At 37.5% G+C, this 19,236-nt stretch overlaps 1 pseudogene; it reads right to left on the reverse strand.

Moving 5' to 3' along the window:
• Positions 1 to 14,851: 14,851 nt before the first annotated feature.
• On the reverse strand, positions 14,852 to 15,150 carry LOC110218123 (biogenesis of lysosome-related organelles complex 1 subunit 2 pseudogene; annotated as a pseudogene).
• Between the last annotated feature and the right edge of the window lie 4,086 nt (positions 15,151 to 19,236).

The raw sequence follows: 19,236 nt of genomic DNA on the forward strand, positions 1-19,236 counted from the left end.
CTATTATATATTACTCCCCTCCATGCCCTCTACTGTCTACTTTTTGCTTACACATACATGACAATTTTTTTTCCTTTTTCATCTAAGCGTCTTTGCATGGATGATTGATTTCTCATGTTTGGAATGTGCTCAACGTCCTCTTTGCAGCCAAAGTATAGAATCCTTCACTTCCTTCTGGCTTAAATGCCTCCTTCTACTTAAAAACTTAGCTAAATTTCACAGCTGCTTAATGTCTTCCCCCTCAAAATCATTTTGCATCTATTTTGTATATCTCTCTATATCAGGCCTGCACAACATATGGCCTGCCAAAGGCTTTTGGGTAGCCTGAGAAAAATGTACGATTCCTGCTGTGTACTTTCCTGTTTGTCACATGACCTGCAGCAACCAACCACCCTCAGTCTACCTCTAGTCTAACCTATCTGCAGCCTGAAGAAGTTTAGCCTATTTTAATTTTGGCCTCCAACTGCTGCAAAGTTGTGCAGGTCTGCTCTATATGTACATATTGTCTGCCCTAATAGAATGTGAGCTCCTGGAGGGCAAGGAATGTTTGACTTTTGTCTTCGTGCCCCTAATACCTCGCACATAGTAGGCACTTAATAAATGTTTGTTGTTTGAGCAATCTCATCTTGTACCTGGGCAGGGAAGACCACAAACTCTTTTACAACTTTGTACACCCTCTTCTCCACCCCCCCCATCTCATCTCTTTTGTCCTTCCTCAAATATTTGTAATCTCCCTTTTAAGGTCTACTACAGGGCTTTGAATAGAGTATTTGAGAGGAAGAGTGGTATGGTAGTGGAGAAGGAAATGGCAAACCACTCTGGTATCCTTGACAAGAAAACCCCAAATGGCATCACGAAAAGGGTGACTGAAATGACTGAACAACAACATCAGCTAATAATTACATGGCTGAAAAAGTGATACATTTAGAATTAAGAGATACCTGATCCCAAGTGTGAATCCTGTCTCTGGCACTTATTACTTGTGTGAGTGTGGGCCAGCCATCTCATCTCTCTGAACTCCAATTAATTACAGTAATAGCTGTAAGACTTACCTCACAGGGCTAGAGGGAGGAACAAATGAGATAATTTATGTACAGCACTTGGCTAACCTTATATATCTCACTTATCATAGAAGATGGAAGCCTCTCTACAAAGCTTTAACCAGGGCAGGGTAATTGCAGTTTTTCTTTAGGGCACTGAATTGAAGGGACTTGGAATTTAGAAGGCTTGACTGTACTTTTAACTAGTCACAAAATACATACAAAAGAGCTTATCACTTTGTAAGTAAGAAAAAAAATTTTAAAATAGAAAGATAGCAATTAGTGGTCTGGATGATTTCTTCCTCTAAACTGTACTGCTGCTTATCTCCAGAGTGATCTACCTGCCATCAATACATATCCCTGGTTCCCTGTCTGTCATCAACTCTGTCAAATATGGGTAAGATTCATGCTTCTTAGGCTCAAAAGCAACTATCTACAGCTGTAGTCATCAGTAAGTGTCCAATAATTTCTACCGTTCTTCTCTCATTCCAATTATTCAATTGTTCTTGTTCCTCCTTCACCTACTAATTGAAGTGGTTTCAACTTGAATTAAAGTCTCAAAGTTCCAGAGTTGCTGCTAAAGAAGTCATGGGAATAGTCAAGTCCCTGAGGACTTAGAATATTACAAAAACCACAGAATCTATAAAGTGAAATTTGGAAGGATTAGAAGGGAAGGTTAGTTAAAATGTGAATACATTTATCTTAGCAATTGTCCAGGTTGATGGGATTCTCATCAATTGGCCTCATTTGCATTTATTTCTAATGACTTCCATCAAATAACTTCTGGAGGCAAATAAGGGTTGAAGTTTCTCTCTGTGTAGACAGGTAAGGCTAATGCCTGCCTTTGATAACCTGTAAAAAATGTATTGTATAACAACTGATATAGCACTTTTTTAGCTAAATATTAATTCCAATTTTCTCTTTGTTAATCTAAAAGAAAGATAATTATCATACCCCAATCATTCTTTACTAGAGACTAGTTACTTTTGATAAATCAGTAAAAAATCAAACTCAGAGAAATATTCTGTTCTAGAATATTTGAAGCCTATCCCTTTCACCCACTCTTTCTCCGGGCCCAGTACTCTATCCACTATAACACCTAGTTGCCCTAAAGGGTTTTTAATGCCCAAGAAAGGCATTTGTAGAGGTAGCAAGGCATTTAATTTATCATCCTGACCCACCCTGTCTGAAGGGTTCTCTAGACACGGTGGGTCAGGATGATAAATTAAATGCCTTGCTACCTCTACAAATGCCTTTCTTGGGCATTAAAAACCCTTTAGGGCAACTAGGTGTTATAGTGGATAGAATATTGAGCCTGGAGAAAGGAAGATGACTCTTCCTGAGTTCAAATCCATTTCCTAGCTGTGTGATACTAGACAAGTCATTTAACCCTGTTTGCCTCAGTTTCCTTATCTGTCAAATGAGCTGGAGAAGGAAATGGCAAACCACGTCAGTATCTTTGCCAAGAAAACCCCAAATGGGGTTATGAAGAGTCAGATACAACCGAAAACAATTGAACAACAAAAATATTTGAAGTATTGTGCTAGGCACCTATTGGGTTGCATAAATACACTACTGCTATTACTACTACATCAACTATGACTACTACTATTCATTTACATAATACTTCATATTTACAAGGTGCTTTGCATATATTATCTCATTTGGTCTTCACAACAATGTTGGGAGGTAGGTGCTATCATTGTCCCCATTTTAGATATGAAGAGATTGAGGCTGAGAGTCTAATTGGTTTTATCAGATTCACAAAGCTAGTAAGTATCTGAATCAGGATTTGAACTCAGATTTTCTTGACTCCAATTTTATCTCTCTCTCTACTATACCACTCAAAAAGAATGAGTCCCTGTCCTCAAGAAGTTTGTTTGATATTAAGGGAGACATGTACATATATGAAGAGAAGGACTGAATCTTTGATTTCATGGATGTAGGGAACTCCTTTTTTTTTTATGAGGCAATTGAGATTAAGTGACTTGCCCAGGGTCACACAGCTAGTAACTATTGAGTGTTTGGTCTGAAGCCCTATTTGAACTCAGGTCCTCCTGACTTCAGGGCCAGTGCTTTATCTGCTGCACCACCTAGCTGCCCCAGGAACTCCTTTGAAAAGGAAACTCCCTCCACCAATGTCATTCAGAACCTTTTTTTATGGAAAAGAGTTGATTTTTCTTTAAGTTAATTCTGAGCACTAGGCCTCTCTAACCTCAGCCAAATTAGGGCGTCATGATTCTTTTCTTTCCCATTGTAATCATGGCAAGAGGTTAGAATTTTTCTAGCCATTGGGAAATAAATCATTCACTTCAGCAGAGGAAAGGTGTTTTATGCTTTTCCTCTCAGCATGTACTTTCTGTTTATGCACTAAGAAGGAAAAGAACAGGTCTGGGGTATTCATCACCCAAGAGATTTTTCTCTCTTTCTAAATTGCAAGATCTGTTAAGCAGATGAGGAGTTTCAGAACTTGACAACTAGCCTTGGAAGTATCACACATCAATAGATGTAGTTGTTGCCCTTGAAGATCAGTTTTGTGTATAAAGAAGGAAACATCTCTTGACTGTGTTTCCCTTCATAAGAAAATAATCCTCTTCACTTCCTAATACTCTACCCCACCCCCAAGCATGGGTGCCCTTAGTGACCAAGGCCTCCCAACATCAGAATTGAAGCTTGTAGAATTTCGGCTCTAAGTACAGAGAGACACTTCAGAAGATTAGCTTTTTGTGTTCTTTTCTTCCCCAGAGGATGCTGGCAATGGGGCTGCTGGCACCTTTTATTTTTTGACATTTTGAAAACATCCAGGCCTAAAGGAACAGCCTGACCAGCTAACTGGTAGACATGATTACAGGGCAATGACTGCATGTCTTCAGAATTGGCTTTTCCCTGCTCAAAATGTCTTCTAAGTGAAATAGCACATTGGTGAGTATGGTCATTATAAGATAAATGAACTTCTAGGAACTAAAAACCCTTTGCTGTCAGCTTCCTGGCTCCTCATGTATCAAGGCCAGTGATTATCTCATAGCTGTAAGCTCTGTTGTAGTCCCTTCTCAACTTAATGCTTGTGCTTCTTCCCTGGGGATCAAAGAATATTGGATACCAGGTGTCTTTCTTCTCTACCAACCTGTGGGTATTTTCAGCAGAGAGAATAATACAGGAGTCTTGGATGCATCCCCTTCCCAGCTCCCTCCATACACAATCCCCTTGGAACTGCATCTGTAGAAATCATAGGATTCAGAGCTAGAAGGAAACTCAGAGGTTATCTATCTTGACCTTGTCATTTCTCAGATGTGGAGACTGAGGTCTGGAGGGGTTAAATGACTTGACCAGACTTGTAGAAGTGGTGAATAGCGAAGTCAAATATAACATCAGACTCAGATAATATGTTGGTTAGTTTTATTGAACTCTTTTTTCTTCTCCTTTTTCATTTTTCCTCCTTGTTACAAGGTATTTCTCCCTGGATAGAGGAGTGGTGAAATATTAGGGATATATTTATAAATGAAGATGATATAAAAACAACAAGTATCAAAGAGGTGTGTTTTTTTTAAACTAGTGAAGCTGGAACTCAAACCCATGTTTTCTTACTCCAGACTTATTGTTCTTACTATTAGTCCATGTTGCCACTTCTAGGTGGAAGAAGTCTCTATCCTATCCAGAGAGGTATAGGTATCTGTGTGCTTAGTATGAAGCATGGGGAAAAAAAAAACAACAACAACTCTGAACTCAGACTGAGTCAGGACACCTGGATTCTAGACCTAACTGCTATACCCTTGAGTCAATTTCCTCTAGCTTTGATTTATTTCTCTTTAAAATTATTGTTTTGAGATGAAGGTAGACTAGATGTTACCAAAGAGCCATTAGAATGTGAGCTCTTTATGGATAGGGATTGTCTTTGTGTTTCTTTGTATCTCCAGGGCTTAGTACCTGACAGTTAGTAAATATTTAATAATTGCTTGTGGAATGATCCTTTCTTGCTCCCAGCCAACAATAAATATGTTACTTATTTGACATTTACATAGCATTTTAAGCCTTGCAAAAACTTTACAAACATTATCTCAATTTATCTGATAGCTAGCAAGTCCCATTTCATCTGCTTCATATAAGATAGTGTCTTCCTACTGGCTATTCTGTATTTCCAGTGAGATCTTCCACTATCCATCTGGCAAACCCCTTTCACTATTCAACTTCTAGTCATTTCTTCAATCATCACGAAGGAAGAGCATTTGGGCCATCATAGAATATAACAATAAAATGGCCAGAATACAAGATATTGCTTGGAGTACATCCCTTAATTCTGTCTAATTGTAATCACAGGCATATAGGGAAAAAATAGAATGCCTTTTTATCTACCATGATATTTATTTAGAATTTTAACTTCTTCACAAACAGTCTCCATTTCCTATTTTTGTCTTCCCTTATTTAAGAACTCTCTCAGCTTTCTATACTTCATCCAGAAATTTAGAGTATTTTGATGATCAAATCTCCTATTTCTTTTTCAATTACTTTGGTTGAATAACTGAGAATTTCCATATTGGTTTCAAGGAGGCCTTGGGCTGAATCAGCTGCATTCAGATTGCTTCTCAAATTATAAGTAATTACCCATTGGCTTGATATTGTCAACGCATTTTCACTCAAAAGAAAAAAAAAGAGGACACATTTAGAGGCAACTGGAAATGTGTAGCCAGTGAACAATGCTACATACAAAAAAAAGACCCTTTGAACAAACATGTCAGCATTACATATCAAGCCCATTGTTTCTTGTTTTAGGTATAAATGCCTCAGGTTTTAAATAAGAAGAGTTGGATAGCAGCAAACATCCATTTATGGCCTAAATGGAGATACTTAAATGTAGGAAGTGACAACCTGAAAGGATCGATCTATAACTATTACTGTAATGCTTTCAAGATCTCCTAAAATACTTTAGCAAACCATATCTATTTTTCCAAGCAAAGATTCTGAAGTTGTGGTATTTTTCATATTATTCTTATCAATCAAAAGGCAAAAATAAATGAGGAACCTTTTGGAAACCTTTTGGAAACCTTTAGTATCATGGAAAACATGAAACAGTTTTTAAGCTGGGTTCAAAACACTGTACCCAAAATTAGCCTGCATGTGAAGGGAGAGGTCAGGGGATTGCAATGGTCACTCTAGGAACAAATGGTGTCACAGCAGGGTGGGAATAACAGACTAAATTGCATAATACCGATTCACCTTTATAGAAAATTTTATAGTTTATAAAGCCTTCCCCTTCCAACAATTCTATAAGTCATGGGTCTCAGTTTTCTAATCTGTAAAATGAAATGTTTGGACTAGATGATTTCTGTGGTATCTTCCAGCTTTTAATCTATGATCTTTTTCATTCTTATAATTGTAGTTAGTAGAGGTATTTTCATCTTCCTTTATATGGGGAAGAAGCAGAGGCCCAGAGAGATAAAGTCATTTTTCTGAGGTCATACAGTAAAGGAAAAAGTCAAAATTCAAAACCAGGTTTGAGGACATCAAGTCAAGTGCTCTTTCTGTTAAATTATACTGTCTTGAAACATTGAAAATTCTTCTTGTGTCTAAAGACTTGACATTGGGAGAAACTGTAGGAGGAGGATGACATCTGTGTTGCTTGGTATATAATGTAGAACAATGCCAATCTCACATGAGTACACATTCGACACATTCTTCCTTTCTGAAATGCAATTTTAATAAGGTTTGCAAAACTTTCAGAGGTGTTCTGAAGTTATACTTCTGCATATGCATAGATTCAGAATAATATTTAGAAGCTGAGATTTGGCTTTTACTTTAGTAGCCTTTCTTCCTTTGATAATCATTCTATCCAGATATTTCAGCCTATCCAGATCCTCATTGCAGTTATCTATAGACCACCCTACCCCTACCCCATTTTCAGTCCTTTCTCAAAAAAACTCAATACCTGGCTCATGGTCTCTATCTATTCACAATCTTCTTCTCCATCTGAATATATACTTGGAAATTTCAATATGTAAAGTGATGGCCCTTCAAACGCACTAGCTTCTTAATTCATCAACATACTCAATTTCTATGCATTGCACTTTACTCCACCTCGTGTCACACAAGAAGGTAATAATACCCTTGATCTCATAATCCAAAAGATTTCTACCTGCATGATAACTCAGAAACTCCTCTGACTATAACTTTCTACTCTTCCTTTTTCTTCTATGCTGTACTTTCCCTAAATCTTTTATTCAATCTTTACACTTGAATTCTTTGACCCTTTTTCCTAACATGCTTTTCCAAAACCAAACCTAGATTACTCCCACAATCCACCTTTTATGTTCCTAATCTCATGCTACTGAATATGGCTAGATGTCACACAACTGTGATGACTAGAACAACTACAAATTTGTTATTTAATTTCAATAGGGCCTCTTAATGGTTGCCTGGAAATACTTTGAATCCATACTGCACCTTCTACAAATGTTCCAAAACTTTTTCTTCTGTTATCAATCCACATACACCACTTCCTCTCAGCAGAAGCTTGTGCCTTGTACTTTACTGGTGTGAGAGATGATCTCTCAAAAGTGAAGCCTCCTCAGGGGATCAATAGTTCTTGTCAATATTTCTTGATTGTTGCTTTCAAAACCCTCCCCAGCTCAGACCCTGTTTTTTTTTTAAAGGCTTAGCAGAAAGAATAGCCCTTCCCCCAACCTGAACTGCTTGCCCTTTGAAAAGCTTCCTGCCTTTTCTTGTCTCTGGGATAAGGGGGAAGGGGGTTAGGGAGGGGAAAATGCAGTAAATTTGGGTTTCCTAGGAATTACCTAACTCATGGGAATTCAGCCCTAAACGCCCTCCTGATCACCACACCACTGCTACATCAGCATTGGGTTTACTAAATAAGGACGTTTATGTTTGGATTGGCTATACCTGTTTCCTTGTTCTTTGTCTTTGAATTTTGAGCCTAAGAATGTAAGCCCGCCTCCCCAGCCAATGGGAATAAGGGATAGTGGTGGGTAGAGGTTTGTTTGCCTTAGAGTATATAATCTCATGTCATTTTCTGTACCTTGCCTCTCTTCTCTTGGAAGTGTACCAGGGAGCAGAAGCCCTTTCTCCCGAGATTGTAATAAAAAGTAACCTTTGCTTCCACCTTGAGAAGTCTCTGAGTTTAATTGATTTAGAGTCACTGTCCCACACACTGGTAAAATTGAGACTGTCTATCCTGAGCTCTGTTCTCCCTGACTCTACAACTCAAATTGTTTCAAGATAATCTCCCGTTCTCTCCTCCTTTATCCAATCTCAGAGAGATAGTTCCTCTTGGTAAGATTAACCTTTCTACTTTTACCTTTTATATTATCTGCTCCCATCTCTGGTGGCAGCTTGCACGTTTGGCCATATGTTTCTTTTTTGACTCTTCAATTTTTCTTGACTCCGTGTATCTTTCTCTGAAGCTTTCCAATATACCCAAATTTATGCCATCATTTAAAAAACCAGTTCTTCACGGGAGCATGCCAAATCATGCTATAGCTCTCATTCTGTTTATAATGAAACTTGGGGGGCGGGGCGGGAAGTTGTCTACATTTATTACCTCCATTTCCTCAATCCTACTCACTTTTAAATGCTTTGCATTGCAAGCAATTTGGCTTGTGATCCTGTCACCTGAAACTACTCACTGCAGGGATCTTTCAAATGCTGAAGCCAAGGAATTCATCTCAGTTCACCTTTTTGACCTCTCTGCAAAGACTGGTACTATTGAATGACCCTCTTCCTTGACAATCTCTCCTCTCTGGGTTTTCAGGGACACTGGCCTAAATTAATTTGCCTCTTCCTTGAATGATTACTCTTCAGTTTCCTTTGCTGGATAATTATACATATTCTGTGCCATAGAAATGGGTATTTCCCAGAGCTCTGTCCTAGGTCCTCATCTTTCCCTACAATGTATCTCTTGGGTTCAATTATCATCTTATGCAGATGACTCTCAAATGAACATAGAGAGACTTCATTTAGCTACTTGTTAAATATGGAAACAGGATCAAGGAAGATGAAAACTAAAAAAAAAAAGCATAATGTCTGTCAGGTTTAGCAAAATATTTTATATTAAGAAAAGAGTTTTAGTCTACTTGTGGATCAGAACCCAGATTGGAAGGGATTGAGAAGAGAGTAAATGGTATAGAAGTAGAGACAACCAGTACAGACTATTCTGTGTAGGAATTTGCAATGAAAAAGGGAGGAAATATAAAATAGTAGTTTGAAGGGGTAGCTGTCTAAAGTCTAAAGTACAGTTTTTGTTTGTTTATCTTAGGATGATAGAAAACTGGGCATGTTTAAAGATTTAGGAAGGCTCCTGTAGGTAGGAAGAGATTCAAGCTGAAAGGGATAATGAATGATCACCAGGGAAAGGTCTTGTAGGAGATGGAAGGAATAGGATTGATGTCAGAAGTCAGAGGGGTTGCTCCTGGCCAAGTGGAATGGCTACCTCATCCTCTAAGGACAGAGCAAAGAAAGAGTGATGAAATGAAGATCTAGAAGTATTTAATGTATGGAGTATGGGATATGATAGAATTTACACAGTATAATCTACTTTTTTTTTCTTTTATCAGATTGGGATGTGTGCTCATTTCAGAGGGAGTGTATTTGCTTTTATGTTGTTTTTATGTTTTTGTTTGTTTTCTTTAAAACTTTCAGATAGGGAAATTTCACGGGCTTGCCTCCTTTAGCCTTCTTCATCAAAAATACTACATGAGAAGTCCATTAATTATTAACACTGTTTCACTTGGGCTAAGTACTTTTTAGTAACAAAGCATCTCAGTTTATTAATTTTGAAAATATGGTGATTTTGTATTTGAATTTTCCTTGTTGGCCCAAAGATATATGAATACTCTAATATAAGATTTAAAATAGCAACTGCCCCCAAGACTCCATGATATTCAAAGAAACAATTAGTGAATTGCTCAGAACATAAAGATTCTTTAGTATTCTTAAAACATTAAAAATAATAGCTTCCTTTCCCTTGGAAGGAATACAGAAACACTTTTAGATAAAAAAACCTGACTCCATGGTGTTCTATAGCTTTCTCCTTATACTGGGAACAAGGGAGCTTTGGCACACTGAAGGAATAATAAAATAGACCTACAAAAATAAAATTTAATGAGAAATCAAATAACATAAACCATCCTCATAAAAAAGAAATAGGGAAATGAAAAAAAGCCAAGAAATTCTTTGACATTGGTACTCTTAATTATTTGCCAGTTCTCAGTTCATAAAACTAACAAACAAAAGCACACACATACACATATGCAAAAAAGAAATAAACATTAATATGAAAACACCTGTTATTAAATTATGGATTGAAATATTTTTAGAACTGAAAAAAGAAATGCCAGTTTTACGATTTGGCTGACATTCCTACATATACACATATTTATAGCTGGGAGTAGAATTGGTCATGGCACTCATGAGGAGATTTGTCTCTTATACTTTGTGGGTACCCCTAGCAGAGTACAACAACCCTGTTCTTCTCTACCTCAACCACTGTCTATGTTGTCTCATAATAGAAGACATAAGAGCCATTTGCTGACAGCCAGAGAGGAATCCCAAAACATGGCTTTCAGAATCTTAACTGTAGGGTTGAGGGAACAAAAACAAGTAAAAGTATGGAATCTGAAGAGGATGAATCCTGCTCAAAAGATGGCAGGCTGCAGAGCCAATCCTTTTATTTTTCTTTTGTGTTAAAATATTATTTATTTATTTTAAACAATCTTTTATTTTTAAAATGTGAGTTCCAAATGCTCTCCTTCCTTTCCCACCCACTGAAAAAGCAAGCAATATATCAATTACACATATGAAATCATGCAAAACTTATTTCCATGTTAGCCATATATTTAAAGAAAACAAGAAAAGTGAGAAAATTATGCTTAAATTTGCACTCAGAATTCATCAGTTCTCTCTCTGGATGTGGATAGTGATTTTTTCATCATGAGTACTTTAGAATTGTCTTAGATCACTGTATTGATCAGAGTTGTCAAGTCTTTCAGAGTATATCATCTTTACAACATTGAAGTTACTGTGCACAATGATCTCCTGATTCTTCTCACTTTACTTTGTAGTGGTTCATGTAAGTCTTGTTATGTTTTTCAGAAACCACTCCTTGTCATTTCTTGCAACATAATAGTATTCCATCACAATCATACGTCACAACTTGTTCAGCCATTTCCCAATTCATGAGCATTCCCTTGATTTCCAATTCTTTGTCACCACAAAAAGAACTACTATAAATATTTCTGTACATATAGGTTCTTTCCCTTTTTCTTTGATCTCCTCAGGATACGAATTTGGTAGTGGTATTTTTGAGGCAAAGGATATGCACAATTTTATAGCCCTTTGGGTGGAGTTCTAAATTGTTTTCCAGAATGATTGGACTCATTCATGACTCCTCCATTAATGTGCCAATTTTTCCACATCCTCTCCAACATTTGTCATTTCTGATAGATGTGAGATGATACCTCAGAGTTGCTTTAATTTGCCTTTTTCTAATCAATAGTGATTTAAAGGATTTTTTTTAATGACTATAGATAGCTTTCACGTCTTCTTCCAAAACCTGCTTGTTCCTATCCTTTGATCATTTATCAATAGGAAAATGGCTCTTATTTTTATAAATTTGACTCAGTTCTGTACTCAGTATATAGTTGAAAAATGAGATCTTCATGAGAGTAACTTACTGTAAAAAAATTTTGGTATGATTTCATTATCTATGCTACTTTTAAATAAAATGTAGCTTCCCTAACTATCTCTTTTAAATGTCTATTTTTGCTTTTGTTTTGTCTAAGATCATGATTGCTAACACTGCCTTTTTTACTTCAGCTGAAGCATATTAGATTCTGATCTAGCCCTTTTTTTAAACTCAGTATGTGTTTTTCTGTTTCAAGGCATCTTCTGCAAACAATATGTTGTTGGATTATGGTTTCTAATCCTTTCTGTTATTTGCTTCTGTTTTATGGGTGAGCGCATCCTATTCACATTCAAAGTTATGATTACTAGCTGTTTATTTCCTACCATCCCATTATCTTCTGTTTCTTCCTTTCTCTTTCTTTTTATACTGTTCCTCCTTAAAAGTCTATTTTGCTTCTAATCACCGTCTCGCTAAATCTGCCCTCCCTCTTATCATCCCTGCCTTTCTCTTATCCCTTCCCCTTCTATTTCTTTATTGGGTAAATTTTCTATATATAACTCTGTGTGTGTGTTATATTTTCCCCTCTTTAAACCGATTCTGATGAGAGTGAGGTTCAAGCACTGCCTGACCCCCCATTTCCCTTTATATTGTAAAAGCTCTTCCTTGTGTGCCTTTTCTGTCAGAAAAATTTCCCCATTCTACCTTTCCCTTCTCCCATCTCCCAGTATTTCCCTCTTTCTTGTCCCTTCATTTTTTGAGATCATTACAACATAATAAACTCACCTCCATGCCCTCTGTCTATGTATAAACCCCTGTTAACCGCCCTAATAATGATAAAGAGGCATTTAGGTGGCACAATGGATAGAGAGCTGGGCCTGGAGATAGGAGATAGATGGCCTCAGTCACTTATTAGTTGTGTGACCCTGGAGATATTAACTCTCTTTGCCTTAGTTTCCATCTGCAAATTGATCTGGACAAGGAAATGACAAATCATTCCATTATTTTTGCTAGGAAAGCCTCAAAATGGAGTTACAAAGAGTCGGACACCACTAAAAGGACTAAATAACAAATAATGATAAAGTTTTTAGGAGTTACATGTATTACCTTTTCGTATAGGAATCAAATCATTTAACTTTATTGAGTTCTTTATGATTACTCTTGTATGTTTACATTTTTATGCTTCTCTTGAGTCTGTTTGAATGTCAGATTTTCTATTTGGCTCTGATCCTTTCTTCAGGAATGCTTGAAAGTCCTCTACTTCATTAAATACTTAGCCCCCTGCTGAAGCATTATACTCAGTTTTGTGGTGTAGGTGATTCTTGGTTGGAATCTTAAGTTCTTTGCCTTCCTGGGATATCATAGGCCAAGCCCTCTGTTCCTTTAAAGTGGAAGTCTCTAAATCTTGTGTGATCCTGACTGTGACTCCATGATATTTGAAGTGTTTCTTTCTGGCCACTGGAAGTATTTCGTTTTTGACTGGAAGCTCTGGAATTTGGTTATGATATTCCTGCGAGTTTTCATTTTGGGATCTCTTTCAGGAGGTGATCAATGGATTTTTAAAAAATTTCTATTTTACCTCTAGATCTAAGATATAAGGCAATTTTTCTTGACAATTTCTTGAAATATGATGTCTAGTCTTTTTCTTTGATGATGGCTTTCAGGTAGTACAATAATTATTATATAAGCTCTCCTGGATCTATTTTCCAGTTCAGGTTTTCTTTCTAATGAAATATTTCACTTTCTATTTTTTCAGTTGCCTCCTTCCTTTTATTGCAATCAAATTCTCCACAGATAGAATTTGGTGTTGTTTACATGACCTTTCTAATTTTTTTCAATTTTTCGTTAATTTTATTTTTAATTTCTGGAATAAAACAAGCATTTCCATAACATAGTATAACCAAAAAAAAAAATAATTCCACATAAAACTGCAAATCAATTATGTACAACTTACTATTCTTCTTAAATATACAATAAAATTACCATTTAAATTTTTTTCCCGTTTCCCCCTCTCTCCCTACCCTAGAGATGGTTGCCATTAGATACAAATAATGTGTGTGTGTGTGTGTGTGTGTGTGTGTGTGTGTGTGTGTGTAGTCATTCTATACATACTTCTATTTATCAGTTCTTTCTCTGGATGCAGATAGCACCTTCCTTCATAGGTCCTTTGTACTTAATTTGGGTATTTATAATAGTCAAAGTTGTTCTTAAAACAATAATGCTGTTACTATATGCAATGTTCTCTTGGTTCTCCTCTTTTCACTCTTCATTATTTCATGCGAGTCTATCCATGTTTTTCTAAGATCATCAAACATAGTTTCTTATAGCATAACAGTATTCCATCATAATCATATACCACAACTTGTTCATCCATTCCACAATTGACAGCCTCCCTACAATATCCAGTTCTTTGCCACCACAAAGAGAGCTGCTTTAAATATTTTAGAACATATATGTTCTTTTCCTTCCTCTCAATCATCTTTAGAAATAGACCTAGTAGTGGTATTGCTGGGTCAAAGGTTATAGGCAGTTTAATTACTCTTTGGGCATATTTCCAGATTGTTCTCCAAAAATTTCTTCAATTTTTTTACTCCTTTGATTTTATTTTATTTTTCTTGCTGTCTCATGGAGTCCTTATCTTCCAATTGCCCAACTCTAATTTTTGAGGAATTATTATTTTTTTTTAGTAAGATTTTGTACCTCTTTTTCCATTTGGCCAATTCTGCTTTTTAAGGAGTTCTTGACTGAATTTTTGTGCTTCTCTTACTATTAGGCCGATTCTGTTTGTGTGTTTGTTTGTTTTCACAAATCAGCATTTATTATTTAAGTTCAAGAACTAGTTATAAAAGGTGTGTGTGGGGAGCACATTCAGAACAGAGTCCAAGGTAGAGCCCTAGAGAAGAAGGAAGGAGACAGCGAGATAAGAATCTCTATGCCTACTCTAGATGGGATTGACCCCAATTTCTGATCCAGGGCACACAACAAAGCACATGATAAGATGAAGTTCCAGGGGGTAAAGGTTTAGGAAAACATCAAGTGGTAGTCAAAGTTACACACGTAACCAAAGATGGGTGTTCTTTGATCAGCAGCACAGGGCTTCCTTTTTGGAAACATAATGATAAGTTCCATCTTACTTATTTCAGTTCTTATCAAACAGTTAAAATCTTTGTGCTAAAGAATTCTTTCATCTCCTCTCCAACTTCTAGTACTTTGTTTCTAGTTTCTTTGAATATGCATCCAATTTGTAAGCTACCTGCTTAAGAGCTGCTACTTGCTCCTCAACTAAAATGATCTGATCCAGATAAGGCTGAAGTGCTGCATATTTCTGGTTTAAGTCCTTTGGTTTTTACTTACATTTACTGCAATATCTTTCATTTCTAGATACTTCAAGCTAGTCAGTTTGTTCATATTTTCCAGAAGTTTATAGTCTTCACTCGTGGCTGTCAGCTTGCCTGTCAGGTATGTGTCTATTTGAGAGAACATGTCCTGGCACAGCCCTGCCTCAGGTGTCTCCATCATAGCTTCATCTAGGTTGGGGAAGGGAAGAAAGAGAAAGGGTGTCTATGGGAAAGAAAAGGGGGACAGAAGGGGAGAGAGAGGGGAGAAGAGAGGAGGGGAAGGGAGGGAAGAAAAAGGGAGAAGGAAGGGGAGAAAAAGGGAAGGGTAAAGAGACAGAGCCAATTCTGGTGGGTTTTTTTTTTTTGGTATTATCTTCACAATTTTTTTGTCCCTCCTTTACTATGCTGTCAATTATCTTTTCATTATTTTCTTGAATTACTCTCATTTCTTTTCCATTTTTTCCCCCTCTTCTACTATTATCTCTTTCACTCTTCTAGGAGTTCTTGTTGGGGTCCAATTATCATTTCCTTTGACGTTTTTGTGTCTCTTTTCGTGCTGTTGTCTTCTTCTGAATTTGTCTTGCTCTTCCCTGCCACCATAGTAGTTTTTTATGGTCACTATTTTTTTTTTCTCATTTTCCAGCCTATGTCTTGACTTTGAATTTTATGTTAAGGTTGGGCTCTGCTTCCCTGGGGAAGCACTGCTCCAAGCTTTAGGAGTTTTTGTGCTGCTGTTTTTGTAGTTAATTCTTGGGGTTTGCAAGTTTTTGGTGCTTCCAAGGTGATGTGATCCTGAGAGAGGTGTGATCACTGTTCTCCTGGTCTATTCTCTGGTCTCTACCAAGGAAGAACCCATGGTTCCCTGTACCTGCATGAGCTAGTGATCATCTTTGCCCTGTAACTGTAGCCAGGTCCCTTTCCTTCTTTTTGACTCACCACCAGTGTTCCTTTCTGTTCTGGAACTGGGACTCTGAACTGCACATGGGCAGTAGAATTGCCAATCAACACTGGCTGTACCCAGTGCCAGCAAAGGATTTCTTGTAATCTCTCTGTGACCAGTCCAATTGGTTTAGGAGTGCTGGGAACCCGAGATCACAATACTCAGGTCCTGCCCAAAAGAATTTGACCCAAGCCTTCTTTCAGCCAAAGACAAGGTTTATTAGAACATTCATCGTATTGGGAAGACTCTTAAGGAGTCTGAATGTTAGTGAGCTATTGGCTAGATCATAAGAATTTGAGCATGTGACTAGATTATAAGAATCTGAGCACCTCAATGGAGACAAGATGGACCTTATATACAGAAAGACTAGTTTATGAGGTAATAGAACTCCAGGGACCTGGACCAGTGGCCAAGGGAGAATGGAATTTAGCTAGGATGAAGGGTGGGAAGTGGCCTGGGGGCATAGGGAAGTAAGACAATGGAGGGCTAGGCTTGGTCAAAGGTAACAGAGAATTGGGAAATTGGGTATAGCCACAAAGAAAGACCAATTGATGGAATTATAGCCTCAAGGGAATGCCAGAGACCTCCTTGATCAAGTGGGAGAATTCAAGGAGAATCTCTTAGACAAATGGGACCCAAATTCTTTTTGTGGTAAGGGGCAAAGGTCTTGGCCTGGGCCCATATACCCCATCACCATGACCCCCTTACTGTCTCTGGGCTGGGAGCTCCCAAAGCTGCTGCTGTGGCTGGAGCTGTTGTTGCTGTTATCTTATATAGGTTTCAGCCAGAACTACACCAGACCTCCACCTGATGTTACAGACCTCTCCTGTCTATGTCTTAAGTTTACTTAAGTTGGAAAAATATCTCATCCTGACTTTTAACTGGCTCTGCTGCTTGAAAATTTGATTTGAGGTATATTTTAAAATTGTTTGGAGGAGAATGTTAGGAGAATTTAGTTGGGTGGCTGACCCTAATCCACTTTCTTGGCTCTGCTGGTTCCGATCTTTTTTCAAAAGTTCGTGTCAATTCCTTAGTAAAAGATTTTAAGCTGTGCATGAAACTAGAGACAATGTAAATGATGACCAATCATTAGGGCCATGCACCCTACCTAGGAGCAAGACCAAGGCTGACTAACCCAGGAAAGACATCAGGCAAGGATGGTATAAGGACATCATGAAAAGGCCTCAGGGCCAGATTCCTTGGCCATATATGTTCCCTACATTTGTGTCTCTCTACTTTTAAGCTCTGTGAGCATCTATCATTCCTGTTGATACTATGGGTATTTGTCAGTGAGAGTATCTCAGGTTTATGGAATAGATCACTACTCTTTTTTCTATGTCATTTCGGTAAAAGCCTTTTCTTTGAGATAATTGTGTTCTTTGTCTAACTTTAAAAAGATAAGTATGTTGGTAGGGGCTCCATAGCTATGTGAGTTAGAGGTGGGAGATATCCCTAGCATGCTATACATACATCTACAAACACAAATACATTTCAGGGGATAGGTTTTATGGAACCTTAGGACTATTTGGAGAGATACAGCACCTACTTTTTATTTTTATGTATAACATATTCTACTGCTTTATGTAAAATGAATCTTAATATTTTCTATTTACCATATTGTATTCTCCCCTCCCCCAAATAAAGACCTGTTATTTCAGTATAGAGTCAGAATACAAATTCAGGGAAGCAGTGTGCTTCAGTGGAAAGGAACACTCAATTTGGACCACTTTGGTGGAAAAACAAAAAGCAAGAAAACAAAAACACCTTGGTTCAAATCTTGGCTATGCCACCTGTGACACTGCACAAATCACTTTGTTTCTCTTCTCATTGTTAAGAGGAAGGAATTAAACTATATGACCTTTAAGGTCCCTTCTAGCTCAAAATGTGTGATGTTTTCTGTTACTCTTTTCACACACAATAATGATAAAACATTTACATAGTTCTTTAAAGTTTACAAAGCACTTTATATGTGATATTATGGAGAAATTCAAGGCAAGAAGAACACCTTCTTATTTTGGCTCTGTCAACAGTGAATCATATAGGCAAGATAATTGAACTCAAAGCTTCGGTTTCTTCCTCTCCTTCCGGTTTTTAATATACTATGGTGTGTTGATATATCCTGTAAGATGTGCAAAATGCCCTCAAAAACTACAGCTCAGAACCATGTGGTTGCAACAGTTAGCCAGAATTACATAATGATGATGATTATCATCATCTTTAATTGGCCAAGAGTCAGAGATTCAGATTACACATTGCAGAACTGAGATGAGAAAAAGGAAAATATTGTAATCTCTCTTTAACTGAGAGAAAACCATGACACAAAGAGATCAAGTCACTGGTTTCATTTGTAAGAGCCAGGTCTATATGGTATATTGGGGCATTATGGATATTATGGGGAGATCATGGGTAAGGTACGAAGAGGCCACACAAGAATCAAAGATCACAAGTTAGGCGGTTTATTAGTCAGAGATATACAAGTGTGCAATTCCCAAGCCTTTCAGTCCAAGAGGTAAGCACACAGGGTGTGTACTCCGAGTGAGAGCCAAGAACTCTATGTCTCTGTCCAAATATCTGATTGCAGTTGTTGGGCAGACTCACAGAGATTGTGTGGGAGGGGTCCTTAGAGGCAGTCAATCAGTGGATAGACCAACTCTGGTTCCCCTTAGTAATCCCAAGGATATTGTCATTAGGAGAGCCTTGTGTACTTGGCCTTGAAGTTTGCTAAACTAATTATTGTACATAGGAACTTCCCAGTACATAAGTGGGTCAATCAATACTCAAAGATGGGATCACTTCTATGAGCTAGGCCCTAGTAATAGGCCAGTCCTCATGAGAATGCTAGGTACTTCTTATGTCCAAAGGATCATAGTTAAAGACAAATATAGCATCTAGGCAAGACAGGTGAACATCCAAAATTAAATTTGCTAATTACCTGAATATTTGACTGACTTAGTGGATACAGTATGATATCACAGAAGACAGTCTTACTGGTGTGTGGCCATTAATGAGCATTAGAAAAAAGTCTTTATTTTTGGTAAACCTATAGAATGTTACATTGGGACAGGGATAGAAGAAAGGGAAAGGACAATGAGAGCTCCAGCTTGATGGAATGGTGAACATAGTACTAGCTGTCTAGATCTAGGAAACGTGAATTAAGATCCAATCTCAGCCTCAGACTGTTACTAGCTGTGGGACTGTCTTCCTCAGTTTCCTCATCTATAAAATGGGAATAATGTCTCACAGTTTTCATGAGGATAAAATGAGATAACATATAAAATGCTATGCAAATCT

Source organism: Phascolarctos cinereus, unplaced genomic scaffold, assembly GCF_003287225.1.
Source record: "Phascolarctos cinereus isolate Bilbo 61053 unplaced genomic scaffold, phaCin_HiC Scaffold_726;HRSCAF=1367, whole genome shotgun sequence".
In the NCBI taxonomy this organism is placed as follows: Eukaryota; Metazoa; Chordata; class Mammalia; order Diprotodontia; family Phascolarctidae; genus Phascolarctos; species Phascolarctos cinereus.